The 15,563-nt window shown below is 47.7% G+C and overlaps 1 protein-coding gene across 1 annotated transcript in view; it reads right to left on the bottom strand.

Moving 5' to 3' along the window:
- pcdh11 (protocadherin 11) overlaps positions 1 to 15,563 on the bottom strand; it is a 168,245-nt gene that overhangs the window by 125,361 nt on the left and 27,321 nt on the right.

The raw sequence follows: 15,563 nt of genomic DNA, 5'->3' as shown, positions 1-15,563 counted from the left end.
TGCAGTCTTCTCCACCACGGCAAAGTGGCGATCCAGGAGAAGCATGTAACGTAAATACACATCCACACACATCTTAACCAGGAATCGGGAACATTTATTTGTCATTTCATTCCACGCACCTGCACACATGAAATGAAATGAATATTGTTTCCCCCAGCCCACAGCGGTGCAACACAAAGACAAAAACACACATCCAAACTACAAAAATAAGCCCAAGCTCTCCCAACCGATCCAGCACCAGCGCTCCAAGCCATCAAACAAAGGCACAAACTTAGATGCAGATGTGAACAAAGACACTGCATGAACGCTACTGGGTGAGGCCGCTGCAAACGTGAATTCGCCCCGCCATCTTCCCACACCGCTACTGGGTGAGGCCGCCACAAACGTGAATTCGTGCCGCCATCTTCCCACACCACTACTGGGTGAGGCCGCTGCAAACGTGAATTCGCCCCGCCATCTTCCCACACTGCTACTGGGTGAGGCCGCTGCAAACGTGAATTCGCCCCGCCATCTTCCCACACCACTACTGGTTGAGCCCGCTGCAAACGTGAATTCGCCCCACCATCCTCCCACACTGCTACTGGGTGAGGCCGCTGCAAACGTGAATTCGCCCCGCCATCTTCCCACACCACTACTGGCTGAGGCCGCCACAAACGTGAATTCGCCCCGCCATCTTCCCACACCGCTACTGGGTGAGGCCGCCACAAACGTGAATTCGTGCCGCCATCTTCCCACACCACTACTGGCTGAGGCCGCCACAAACGTGAATTCGCCCCGCCATCTTCCCACACCGCTACTGGGTGAGGCCGCTGCAAACGTGAATTCGCCCCGCCATCTTCCCACACCAATACTGGGTGAGGCCGCCACAAACGTGAATTCGCCCCGCCATCTTCCCACACCGCTACTGGGTGAGGCCGCCACAAACGTGAATTCGCCCCACCATCTTCCCACACCACTACTGGCTGAGGCCGCCACAAACGTGAATTCGCCCCGCCATCTTCCCACACCGCTACTGGGTGAGGCCGCCACAAACCTGAATTCGTGCCGCCATCTTCTCACACCACTACTGGCTGAGGCCGCCACAAACGTGAATTCGCCCTGCCATCTTCCCACACCAATACTGGGTGAGGCCGCCACAAACGTGAATTCGCCCCGCCATCTTCCCACACCGCTACTGGGTGAGGCCGCCACAAACGTGAATTTGTGCCGCCATCTTCCCACACCACTACTGGGTGAGGCCGCTGCAAACGTGAATTCGCCCCGCCATCTTCCCACACTGCTACTGGGTGAGGCCGCTGCAAACGTGAATTCGCCCCGCCATCTTCCCACACCACTACTGGTTGAGCCCGCTGCAAACGTGAATTCGCCCCACCATCCTCCCACACTGCTACTGGGTGAGGCCGCTGCAAACGTGAATTCGCCCCGCCATCTTCCCACACCGCTACTGGGTGAGGCCGCCACAAACGTGAATTCGCCCCACCATCTTCCCACACCGCTACTGGGTGAGGCCGCCACAAACGTGAATTCGCCCCACCATCTTCCCACACTGCTACTGGGTGAGGCCGCCGCAAATGTGAATTCACCCCGCCATCTTCCCACACCGCTACTGGGTGAGGCCGCCGCAAACGGGAATTCGCCCCGCCATCTTCCCACACCAATACTGGGTGAGGCCGCCGCAAACGTGAATTCGCCCCGCCATCTTCCCACACCGCTACTGGGTGAGGCCGCCGCAAACGTGAATTCGTGCCGCCATCTTCCCACACCGCTACTGGGTGAGGCCGCCGCAACCGTGAATTCGTGCCGCCATCTTCCCGCACCGGAAGCGGAAACGAACGGCGCTACAAGCGAAAATATAGCACAACTTGAATGGAGTCTTGATGCATGCTCAATAATCCTGGTAAGGCAATCCCAGAAAGTTGAATCAGTTCATCTGGACACAAGATTTGAATGTAGGTTACAAATAGAGTCATATGGCCTTGTGCAGCAAGAACCTCCCAGTCACGTCTTTAAGGTAACGGCACAGAACTCGCTTCAGTCAGATTTATATATGCAGCTTTGTGAGGTAGTAACTGCAATTTTGGTTTCAGTATTTAAGGTGTGCGTGGGAATACTTTATAAATCAGAGTTTTACGTGCTACGCTACGTGATCGAACTTAGCATTCACACGCCGGACGGTGGGGAAAGCAGCTGTGACGATTTGCCCTCAGACTCCAAACAGCACAGAGACGTGTAAAGTAGGATCCTTAACACAATTACGACGAGGAAAAGAGCCGCGTCGTTTCCACATTAATTTCTAAAGCGTTTGGCGTCACTAATCATGCAGGCTTGGCCTCATTATTTCAGCTTGACGAGCTGCCACACCTGACAGAAATATGGCACGCGTGACAACAACACAAAAGAGTTTGTGTCGAGATGTTGATCGACTCGTTCCCTCGGTGCCCAGTGAGAAGACGTCACTTTTTTTTTTTGGGGGGGGGGGGGGCTGCACAAAAGAAGACTGCATCAAAAAAAAAGAAGAAAAGTTGAAAGAGGTTGTCTTCTCACAAGTTTGAGTAAAAAAAAAACAAAAAAAAAAAACTGGTCAAACATTCACCAAACATCCAGTTTCATCGCTGTGCTATCTCAGTGTATTAGTGGATGAAATGGAGCCGCCAGACATCGTGTTTTGCCTGCGGTGGGATGGCAAAAGGTGAAAACAGCGAAACAAACAAGTTGAAAATGGAAAAACAAGAGACGCTCGGCAAGACTGTGTTTTCAGTCTCCGTCATGGTCGCAAGTCAAAATCACTCAAGTCTTTACAAAGTACTGCACTGCTTGAGCCTTCATTTCTACTTCTTTTTTTTGGGGGGGGGTCTATGATAACAGCTAAAGCTAAGGGCTTAAGACGGAGTCCTTGAGAGTATATTGTCATACGTTTCCTCTTTTTGCGAGATGATGGATTACATTCATCAGTGTGAGGCCTCTAATCTAATCTGGGGCCGGACTCATCAGGCGGCTCTCGGAGGAGGCAGTGCTGGTTCATGATGGCCGATCGCGTCCTTGTTTTTCCTCCGTTCTCGTCATGATCCCGAGCCAAGACCGGTGCCAAACCAACACGGCAGGAACTTTGGAGCTGTTGTTTTGGAAACGGAGCCCTGATTTTATCTGCGCTCGAGGAATTAGGAACAAGTCGGGGAACACGTTGGAGGATGGAGGATTATTTTGATGCGGGGCAGTTCTTATTTGGTGCCACGTGGGGACTTTATCTGAAACTCGATAGACTAATAATGCACATAAAATATTATTAAAATGCACAAGTAAGCAACTGACTATGAATAGATAGATAGATAGATGGACAGATGGGTTGGTTTTTTAGGGTGAGGTTCCTTATCCGATGCGAGGGTCTAAGGACAGGATGTTGTGTTGCTGTAAAGCCCCTTGAGGCAAATTTGTAATTTATGATATTGGGCTATACAAATAAAATTGACTTGACTTGACTTGACTAGATAGATAGATGTGTGTGTGTGTGTGTGTGTGTGTGTGTGTGCAATGTGTGCAGTGTGTACTACAGTGTGTACTACAGTGTGTATTACATGTATTTTTAGCTGCTCCGAGTCTTCTCTCCACCTGACCGTTGGGTCAGCTGTAGGTCATCAAGACTTATGATAAAATGCTGCAATGCTTCATGTTTATGGAATTTTTGATAGATAGATAGATAGATAGATAGATAGATAGATAGATAGATAGATAGATAGATAGATAGATAGATAGATAGATAGATAGATAGATAGATAGATTGGCTGATTGACTGATTGATTGATCAATTTGACATATTGCATCCTCCAGCTTTTGTCCCCCATAGGAATCTGTTTTTCCATCTGGAACGTCTCTGCTGTGCTAAAGTGGACAGTTACATCTGGCCAGTCGTGTGGCACCTTTTCATTCAGACTTAATGTTTGTGAACTGACGGCAATCTGGGTTTCAATTTCAGTAGAAGTCTATCATTACGACACCTAATGATAGACTCTCTCTCTCTACCTCTCTCTCCCTCTCTCTCGCTCTCTCTCCCCTCACACTTAATGACACACTTGAGTTGTTAAGGCTGCCATTCTGCATGGGCCACATACATAGTATGCCGTTGATGCAAAATGACTCTCAAAATGTGAACTGTAGTGCAGTTTATTTCTTTTCTTCGCCCTGCCAGTACATTTGTTTTCATTAGAGGGGATTGGTCAGCAGTCTAGGCCCCTGTGTCCAGTAATGGAGCGTGCACTTGCAAGCCCATTATAGACTCCCAGTGAAATAAATGACGTATTGATCTTAAAATATTCCAAACTAGATCTCTCTGAACAGTTGTTACTGCCACCTAACCAAAAGCCTCACTACACATCTTCTTTAGGGGCATGGTGAATATACTTTGTGCAGAAATGGGCACAATAAGGTTCATGGTTAGTGTCCCCAACAGAGTTAAGATAATTTTGGCGAGCCAAAAAAAGAAAATTTGACTATAAGGCAATATATTTGGTTAGGGTGCATGAGTGTCACGCAGAGAAGTGCAGTAATGAGAATGAATGAAATGTAATAGAGCCCTTTCTGCATCGCACCACGGAGGAGACGAGACCAGAAGGGCAACTGCTGCACACGCGACACGACGACAATGACTTTTTCATTAAGGGGCTGTTACCATTGGCAAGCGTCCTCTGACGTTGTTACTGGGAGGTTGTCTTTGGACAGGAGGGGGAGGGAGTCGAGGGAGGGAGGGAGGTAGGGGGAGGTGTGGTTGGGGGGGGGTGCATTCTTTAATTTGGGTCAACTCCCGTCCCGCATAGGATCGAGTGACAGACCCCCCTCGACATCTAATCTGAAAAACACATATGTTCGATTGGGTATCTGCTCGAGTTAATTGGCCTAATTATTCACTGTACATGGAAAAAAAACAACAAAAAAAAACAGTAATTTGACAACTAAGTCCCATGAAAGACTTATTGCAGAGGCACGTGCACATTTAGGGGGGGAGATGGAGCCCACCCATCAAGAAGACAGGTTAGGCTGTAATTGCTTTACAAAGGGGGACCATGCAAATGCCTTTGTGCTGCAGAGAGGCATGCGGTCATGGTGGCAGAAGGGCCAACAGACAGCTCCTGTAGACACGCAAACTGAAGCAGACAGGCGCCGTGAGTCGGAACCCAACCTTGGAGGCCAAACGCACCGCGCCAGACAGCTTCTATGTGTTTCACATGGCCAAACACGTCACGCTCAGCCAACAGAATGAAAAACACTAAGGCTGCGAAAGCAAAGAAATAGAAAATAAATATGCAAATACGCATCTGTTCTTGATACAATCAGAAACATATGATGAAGAAAAAGAGTAAGTTAGCGCAAACAAAGTCCTGCTATTGACATGGAGAAAGGACGCTGACAAATGTTTTACCCGATATCGAGTCAAAGAGCTTAAGGGGTATCGAGTGTGCCAGTGTATGCCACCCACGTAAAGGCGCTTTGATTCTAATAAAAAAAAAAAAAAACCCTAAAAAACAAAAGAAAAAAACTACTGGAAAAAAAAAACAATTGCCAACAAAACAAAAAGGTAAACGGAGACAGAATCATCACCCAAATAGCTGGAATTATGGTTTGCTTCTATTTATCCCTAAATTGCCTTCATTTGACCAGGGCCGTTCCACCCATTACTAAACCATGGCTGATGGGAGCTCATTTTTGCAGGTGTTATATTGCACTTATCCATCTCACTTTATGTGTAACTGGTTATGTTAATAGGATTTCAACTCAATTTATTCAAGTGCTGATCAATGGCACGCAATCGTGGCACTTCATGCATTATGTATTTTAATGGAACTCACTTGCTTTATAGCTGAATGGCTAAAGGTTAACAGTCCCAATAGATGGGCCTCCCTAAAGACCAATCTCAACTTCAAACATGTTTTTTTTTTTTTTTTTTTTTGCACGGCAAAATCGCACAACAACAGAGAAGTGGTCCTTGTTTTTATCACCACTTCTTTCGGCTTGTCAGTGGAAAGAAAGCAATTTATTGGCTTGCATCTTTCGCTCGTATTAATGTGACTAGAAACGTCCCTGGACATTTCCCTCTCTGCAGGAAGCGAGGCAGAAAAGAAAAGGGAGGGTGGGGGTTGGTGGAAAGGAGGGAGTGTGTGTGGGTGGGAGAGGACGAGAGGAATGCTGAATGAGTGGGGGTAGACAGAGGTGAGAGAGGGGGAGGGGGGGTTCGGGCGTGAGAGGGATAGCGAAGGAGTAGGCGTGCAGGAGCACTTGGAGAGTCGGTGAGATCAACTCGGCGGTTCAGCAGTGATAGATAGATGACATGGAGTCTTTCCGCGATGCTATTTTTCAGACGAGCGTTTCTGCCCCCGAACGCTGTAAGCCATCTCGCTGCGGTGAGATCCGCAGCCTCCTCTCGCTGCACTTTAATATGGAAAACATGGAGGTGTCTCCGCGGGCTTCTCTCCACTGCCACTCCCTCCTCCATAAAACCGGGATGCTTTTCCCCTCGACGAGAATCCCACCAGACTACAACGGGAAGCGTGAAGAGAGCCCCCCCCCCCTCCCCTCCCCTCCCCATCCCTCACCCAGTTCTCACTAAAACTAAAGTTGGGAGACAGGAGGCGCAACAGCGATATCCTGAGAAGGTCATTCACTCGTCTCGTTGTCTCCCCAATCAAAAGGCTCGCCTGAGGCCCAACACGAGTTGATGGTTTTTCTCTGTGGAAACTGCTTCTCTTAACCTGGCATGATGGTCCGTGTCTCTCCACAATGTAGAATATATATATATATATATATATATATATATATATAATAGAGAGAGAGAGAGAGAGAGAGAGATTGGGTTGGGCAATAAAGCTACATTAAAGGTAGTATCAGTAAAATGTTGACCTTATCATAGTAAAAATAAAAAATGGCCATCGTGGTGTAATGGGGGGGCGGGGGGTGTTGGAAGGAGCTGTCGACCCGTCCCAGTTGCAGTGCAACAGCTTTGCCATGTACCGAGATGTCTGGCTTTCGTAACATTTGCTCCAGTCCAAATCGTTATCTTAGCGAGTAAACCATGCGATAGCGAGGTCCGGCCCTCCCTCGAGTCCCTCCATGTCCCCACTTTCAACCCGCCCCACGTTTCAACTTCTCAAAATGGAGGAGCCACGTTTGCAACACAACTCCAAAACAATCCAAAAACGCCTCGTCCTCCGGCATAGAAAAAAAATAAAAATAAAAAAATATTACAACAAAAATGTAAAAAAATTACACGATGAGTGGAGCTCCAAAAGCGGAGTGATTCTTGTCGAGGGAAAGGCGTCCCAGTTTAATTGAGGAAGGAGTGGCAGTGGAGAGGAGCCCACGGAGACACCGCCATGTTGTCCATATTAATAAACGATGAGCTTTATCTATCTGGACTATGGAGTCAGGTCACGTAATACTAACTGGCATATTTACTATGGTTGGAGACACTCTCCATTTACCGCTGGTGAGGTTTTTGGCTGGGTAGGATGAACACTGGTGCAGCGGCAACATGTTCCTACTCCGACAAAAGGGACTGAAACATGACGTCGACGTGGCGATGCTCCTGTTGGACCGATAATATACCATTTCTACAATCAATATTAAGTCCCCCAATATAGTTCTATGTAGTTTGTAATATATTAGGCTGCCTGTGTTAGTTTTGGTCTTAGGATGCCATTTTCACGTGGATAGGAACGATTTAGTGCTGAACTGATGCCACACATGCAGCAATGCCTGCTACACCTGGTTTGTAGTTCTCGCTGCCAAAGGAAGCGACAGATTGGGGAAATCACCGAATTTGACTAATGTATGTATATATATATATATATACACACACACACACACACACAAACATACATACATACATACATCTATATAGCTATGTGTGTGTGTGTGTGTGTGTATATATATATATACATACACACACACACATACATACATACATACATACATACATACATACATACATACATACATACATACATACATACATCTATATAGCTGTATGTGTGTGCATGTGTGTGTGTGTGTATATATATATATATATATATATTCATCCATCCATCCATTATCCAAACCGCTTATCCTGCTCTCAGGGTCATGAGGATGCTGGAGCCTATCCCCCCCCCCTCCTTTTTCTCCCAAATTGTATCTGGCCAATTACCCCACTCTTCCGAGCTGTCCCGATCTCTGCTCCATGCCATCTGCCGATCCGGGGAGGGCTGCAGACCACCACATGTCTCCTCCGATACATGTGGCGTCGCCAGCCGCTTCTTTTCACCTGACAGTGAGGAGTTTCACCAAGGGACGTAGCACGTGGGAAGATCACGCTATCCCCTCCCCCCGAACAGGCGCTCCGACTGACCTGAGGAGGCGCTAGTGCAGCCACCAGGACACACCCCCACATCCGGCTTCCCACCCGCAGACACGGCCAATTGTGTCTGTAGGGACGCCTGACCAAGCCGGAGGTAACATGGGGATTCGAACTGACGGTCCCCATGTTGGCAGGCAACGGAATAGACCGCCACGCCACCCGGACGCCCACGGTTTGTAGTTCTCACTGCCAAAGGAAGGGGCAGATTGGGGAAATCACCAATTTCAACGTTAAGAGTATTTTATTTTTGAGATATGGAGATTGGATCTGTAATTATTCAAGAGTGACGGCGTCGCTACAGAGTTGGTTCTATCTTCTAATTTTTTGACTCCTGGGCGGACGAGTGTGCAGAAGCAAGCCGAAACAGTGGCCAGCTTGACTGCGGATGGCACTAATGAAACTCTTGGCCACGTAATGAGACAGAAATGCAAGCCAATGTGAAAACACTATCAATTTAGAGCTGTGTTTGCCACCGTTTTTACTTCGACAGTGTTGCAGTTTCACAGAGGTGCATGAAGATTAATGATTAGGATTTGCGCTTGTTTTGGGGCCGGGTGCATTTGGAGAGAGGGGATGTGAGCCGAGGCTAAAAGCTGTCAGAAAATCACTTAGTCAACAAAAGATTCCAGTTAGAAACATGACGTATAACCTGTAAAGGAGCACTTGTCTTCAACACAGCCTGAACTGGGGCCAGCCGTTTTAACCGGCGCCATCAGTCTCTTGCAGGTAATGCAATTAGACGCCACTAATATCTCGGGATGCTCTTCAAACTGCAAATGCACTTTTGCTAAATAGCAGACGCACTGTAATAACCGGTGACAGCACTCAAGGAGCGAGATTGAAAAAGCTTTTGCTTGTTATTGGCTCGCGTAATTGCGCGCATAGAAGACCCCCAACTGATGGAATTCGGAGACCAAAACAAGATACTAGCCAGACTCTTGCTAAAGCGAAGCCGTGCAAAAGTAAATCTGCAAGACTGACTTCATCGCTGTAGTGCAATTTCACGTCTGCGGTCTGTTGGAGTTCTGCCTATAGATCAAGTCACCAGGTTTCCGACCCAGACCACAGAAGAAGAAGAAGAAGAAGAAGAAGAAGAAGAAGAAGAAGAAGAGGGGGGAAAAAACTAATCCACTCATGGATTGTTGTTTCTACTGCTGTTTGGTTCAGATCATACTGAACCTGCAATTAGGATACTGTGCCGTCTAAAGAGAGATTCAGGTGCCTGGCATCAGGACCTGGTTTAATTTTCCTACCACGAATACCCCCCCAACCCCCATCACACACACACACATGTAAAAATACATATAAGTTGCGCCATGACGTTGCCTGGGGGCTGCAGACATGAGTAAGTGCATCAGTGAAAGTCCACTGAATCAGCATAATCTCGGGTTAAATCTTTTCCCTTGAAGGATTAGCCGGAATATCAAAGAACACAATGCAATATAACTAAACAAGGGCTGATCAGGAGCCGTGATAATAACTATGTATCAACAGAGAGAGAGAGAGAGAGATGGCGGGGGGGGGGGGTGAGATCTGCTTCTTGCTCCCACCATTCCCCTCAAGGCAACGTCAGGAATAAATCTTCTAAGGGATTATCCCAGCTACACAATGTTCTTCGTTCTGCCGCCCATTGTATGCCTCTTTAGACACAATTGATAAATTAGCTCTTTATATTGCAGACGGGGGAAAGTCAAACACTGGGATGTCCTCTGATTGTTTCGGTTTAGAAGGCGAATCAGCTGAGGGTGCTGCGCGTCGCCTTCGCGCGCTGCCGTAAATCTTGATAAAACCCCAGTTCTTGGGCGAGCCGGTCGCGGCGTGCCAGTAGCCATCAGCAAGGCCGCAGCCCCACACGTTACCTCGTGGAGACGCTCTGCAATACCTCAGCTATGTTTTGCGAGCTCAGGTCGAGGCAGCGGGCCAGCAGGAATTCCACAATACCAGGCCTTTCAGACTTCCCTGTACCCTCGTTTCAGCTTGCCTGCCAACTCGGCTGAGGCCAGAACCCGGTCTTAAACGAGTTACACGGGGGATCAGGTATCTCCATGGGATCCCTTCTGCTTTTAATTTACGGTAAACGAATCACTTCACATTAAAAATTAGACGGGGGGGGGGAGAAAAATCATACCCTGCTGCAAAAACGGTATCGTGCTCACCTCTTTCTACCAAAGCAGCTCACTCTTCAATAGTTCATGAATTTTAATTCATTTCAGTGGAGTTAGGCCAATCCCCCAGTTGTGTAAAGCAACAGAGAGTCTTAGTCAAATTGAATTATGCTCTGTGTGTTTCACTGCCCCCCCCCTCCTCCATCCACTCCACCCCGTCCTCCTCATTCTACTCCTCCCTCTTCTTCCCCTCCATATTTTCCTCTCCTCACCTTCTGTTGCCTTACTTCACCCACCCCTTGTAATTTCCTCATTTTGCTTCACAGGGCGCCTCCAGACAGTACTAAGTTGCGCGCCTTTGTTTTAAGTGCGGTCGCCCCCAGCACATGTAAATGACTTTGGCACTTGACGTACGAAGGCAGAAGATGAATAAAAATAAATAAATAAATAGATAGAAATAAATCCCCAAGTGCAAAATCAAACAGATAAGAAGCGGGATTCTTCACTTTGCTGGGGGAATGTATGTCTTGACGTGCTCAGCCTTTAATGTTTTCTCTTTAAAGTAGTCAAGGACAGTCGGGTTTTGGAAGTATCCCAACCCGGAATGTGAGGGATACGTTTACGGTGGGTTTTACATTTCCGTCACACAAGCTCATTTTTATGGGAACACTTTTCTTTTTTTTTTGCCGGACAACAGACGCCGCTTTTCGCTTTCGCGCGTTAACCGGCCCCGGCGCGTGCCGGCAGGGCCCTCGCGTTATCACCGGCCTCCATATGTGTGGCCCCGCCATCGGGAAATAGTCCGCAGACTGATCGCCCAGGCATAAGCATCCAGCTACGGCCGTATAATATGAACGCGCCAGAGAGGGAATATCTCACTCGGGAGGGAAGGAGGGTTGCCAAATGTGTCTGAACCTATGGCCGTATAACTTAAATTACCCAAGTCATCCCCCCCCTGACCCGTGAGACAAGCGTTATCACCAATGGGCGGACATGGCAACGATACCCCCGCCACCCTCTTCCCTGCAAGGACACCCGAGGAAAAACATGACTTTGCAAAACACCCGGTCGTGTTCAATTTAAAAATTCATATTTTCTAGGTCAAATGTTTTAACGAGGCAAGATAATGGTGTTACAATAAATTAGGGTGTTATTCATTGATTCATTTTTACAGAGTTGGGACTGCACAAACCCATGGCTGAGCAGTCGTTAGTCATCGCAGTATCCGTGAAGTCTTGGCTCATAAGAAACAGCACAACCTTAGCAGGATTTATAAAAAAAGAAGAAAAAAAGGACCAGAGGGAGAGGCCGAGGAATGCAGTGGGGGATTATAGTTAGGGATGTGATAAGAGGTAGATTGATGATTTGACTAAGGCATGTGGAAGGTTAAGAGGTGAGAGTCTTCCCCGTGAACCCGCTGAAGAATCCGCACCGACCTGCTGGCGTGGATCAATCTGTGCTTTTTCATGATCTGGATCCCGAGTGCTAAACCCATTAGGTGGAGACCACCGGATGACAAATGCCTTAGTATCATGCTGAGTATTCATCTGCCATGTTTATCAGAGTGACAAAGCAATTTTGGCTGGCTGGCAGGAAGGTTAATCTTGCAGGGTTACCAAGTGTGACAAAAGAATGTACGCTTAACTCGGAAAGGTATAGTGAGTTTTTTAGGGGATGTCTTGCGTCTAGTAGAGCACAAACAATGGCTGCACATGAATCATAAGGTCCAGTTACAGCGCCTTAGCGGGCACTTTGATGAGGGATACATGTGTCCTCCATTTTTTGGGGGGGGGTTTCCCCCTTTTTCCCTCCGATTGTATCCGGCCAATTCCTCCATTCTTCCGAGCTGTCCCGGTCACTGCTCCACCCCCTCTGCCGATCCGGGGAGGGCTGCAGACTACCACATGCCTCCTCCCATACATGTGGAGTCGCCAGCCGCTTCTGTTCACCTGACAGTGAGGAGTTTCACCAGGGGGACGCAGCACGTGGGAGGATCACGCTATCCCCCCCCCCCCGTTCCCCCGAACAGGCGCCCTGGCTGACCAGAGGAGGTGCTAGTGCAGCAGCCAGAACACATACCCACATCCGGCTTCCCACCCGCAGACACAGCCAATTGTATCTGTAGGGATGCTCGACCAAGCCGGAGGTAACACAGGGATTCAAACCGGCGAGCCCCGTGTTGGTAGGCAACGGAATAGACTGCTACGCTACACGGATGCCCTGCCCTCCCTTTGTTATCAGTGTATGTCAGTGAGACTAATGGTTGTGCAGTGTGAAAAGTGGGGGGATAAAAATTTCACTCCAGAACTTCACCAGAGAGACTGGACACCCCTGGCAATCCCTTTGTTGCATCTAAAAATAGTGGGTCCCAAATGGCCTTGCATGGAAAAAAAAAAAAGCAGAGGCACACTTCATTATTTCATTATATCCCACACTCTTATTTACATGCACACCAGAGGAAGAGTCATTTTTTATCCGAGTGTTTAAGACGGTGGAAAAGAGTTGTGTACTGATCCCCAGCAGAATAGTAAGACACAAAAACAAGCTGGAGAACCACTCAGTGTATCCCAACCTCCAGAGGCAGTTATGATCTCATGTTATCCGTGTTTTCCCTGAAGCATAAAGGCAGTGTGCATCATGTCAACGGGATCTGGGCTAGCAAACTCCATCTTTTCAGTTGCTGTGCTAAATAATGCATCACAAAGCAGAATGGAGTCTAATTTAAGAAAAACTCTCAGTTCTGTATAATCATCACAGACAAATTCTGCTTGATCCACTGTATGTTTTCCTCATCGTATGAGCCCCGCACAAGCACCAGGATATCCCTGTATAGCTAATGAATACATTTTATTTATTTACTCAGTATTCACCTGATGGCTTTGACCCGCTGACATTGCCACTGCATTACTGTGCACTTCCATTGATACCCGTGTTGAACTGTTTGTGACCTCAGTGACTTTCCCTTTGTGCAGTCAGCATCCATAGAGAGTGCATAGCAATATTTGACACGAGTAGGAACGCACTCTGCCGTACACATTGATTACACAGTACGGCATATTGTTGTCCAGTCTAAAACAAGTAAGGCAAACTGCAGCAAGCAAGCTATGGCCAACTCATCCTCTATGCATTAGCATAGCTGGTAATATTCATTAGAAACTTAGGTGCTTAAGAAATGCACTTGCCAATTTGTCTATTTGTCTATTGAAACATGCTTTGATTTGTTCCTAATGATCTAAACACTTCATGCTCTGCAAAATTGAGAAACCCCCCCCCCCCACACATTTTCCCCAAACTTCCGGGACAATAGCATGCCCAAATAAAAAAAATCAAAAATTGCTCTTTCCAGTGCCATTTAATCATCCCAACACTCTTCTGAAACATTTTTATCAATTGCCAGTGTTTCCATTGAGCAGGAATCCCACAAAAGACTCCCCAAGGATTTGCTGACATCAGTCAATGGGAGCTAGGGAGTTTGGCGGGTTGGCGGGTTGGCGGATGGAGGTGGGTGGGGGCCAAACAAATGTGGTGTGTCTGCGTGACCTTAATCACTTCCAGGTTCATCCAGGCTCCGGTTTCACTTGTGTGCCTTATTTCAGGTCACTGCCTCAAAGTCAAAGTAGGGCACAGTCATTATCTCAGGGAGCAGAACACAATCATCCAGACAATACAATAAGGTCGGCACAATTCACTAAAGTGATGTACATTTCCTCCAGGCTTGACCACATTTGCACTCCACCATGGCCATCATTTGTCCGCGTGTGTGGACGGTGGTGCAAGTGTTGCGTTTGTCCGCAACAAAATTGGCTTCATCTTCACTGCTTGTCCTTTTTCTCGCCATCTTCTTGTGAAAGAAATAAAGAAATAAAGAAATAAGGTCAACCCAATCTCAACAAAACAGAGGCAGAGCAAAAGCTGATTTGGAGAGAGCCGTTCCTGGAAATTCAGATATGTAGTCCTTATGCATGGGCTCTTAAAGCACTTTCTAAAATAGAAAACAAGCTTGTTAAGAGGAGATGGGATTGAAGTGTCTTGATCCCGCCATTTTAATCACAGCCGATTGGCTGCAAATTTACTTACTAAAGAGGGGGACCTCAAACCAAAATGGTTGTGAAAGGCAGTGGATTCTTGCCTCGAAAGGTTTCAGTCAAGCTGTAAAATGCTGTATAGGATCTGCAATAATATCCCACTGGAAGATCCTGTAAATGAAGTCAGGTTTTTATCTTTTTTTACAACTCTCAACTTACACCTTTGAAAAGTTAAAATTGTAACCCAAGTGACAGAGGAGGTGTTAAGAGAGGTGTCTCGAGGGGTGCATGGAAAGCACTAATTTCCCTCAAAATTCACAGCCCAGGTCTGGGTCGTGTAGTGGTCTATTCCGTTGCCTACCAGCACGGGGATCTCTGGTTCGAATCCCTGTGTTACCTCCTCCGCCTTGGTTGGGCATCCCTATGGACACAGCTGACCATGTCTGCAGGTGGGAGCCGAATGTGGGTATGTGTCCTGGTCGCTGCACTAGCGCCTCCTCTGGTCGGTCGGGTTGTCTGTTTGGGGGGGGGAATAGCGTGATCCTCCCACGTGCTACGCCCCCCTGGCGAAACTCCTCACTGGCAGGTGAAAAGAAGCGGCCGGCGACGCCCCATGTATTGAAGGAGGCATGTGGTAGTCTGCAGCCCTCCCCGGATCAGCAGAAGGGGTGGAGCAGCAGCCAGGGTGGCTCGGATGAGTGGGGTAATTGGCCAATTACAATTGGGGAGAAAAAGGGGGGGGGGAATCCCCCCCAAAAAATTCATAGCCCAGCATGAGGTGAATACGTGCCACTTCATGATGACCATCTGACCAGCCAAGCAACACAAACCATTGCAACAGAAGACCACTTGGATGACATGCAGTAATCTGTCTGACTGGTCCTGAGACGGCATTGCTGCTCTTTTTGAAGACTGCATAGACATAAATTCTTTATGATCAGCAGTGAATATCATACGCATTATTCAAGAATGCTCCGCAATATCCTGACTGTATCTTTCATCTTCTGAGCAATTGGCGGGGGCTCACACTGCACTGTGGAATGTGATCTCAGT

The sequence above is a fragment of the Lampris incognitus genome, chromosome 1 (assembly GCF_029633865.1).
Source record: "Lampris incognitus isolate fLamInc1 chromosome 1, fLamInc1.hap2, whole genome shotgun sequence".
Classification (NCBI taxonomy): domain Eukaryota; kingdom Metazoa; phylum Chordata; class Actinopteri; order Lampriformes; family Lampridae; genus Lampris; species Lampris incognitus.
This window is presented reverse-complemented; position numbering and strand designations above follow the sequence as displayed.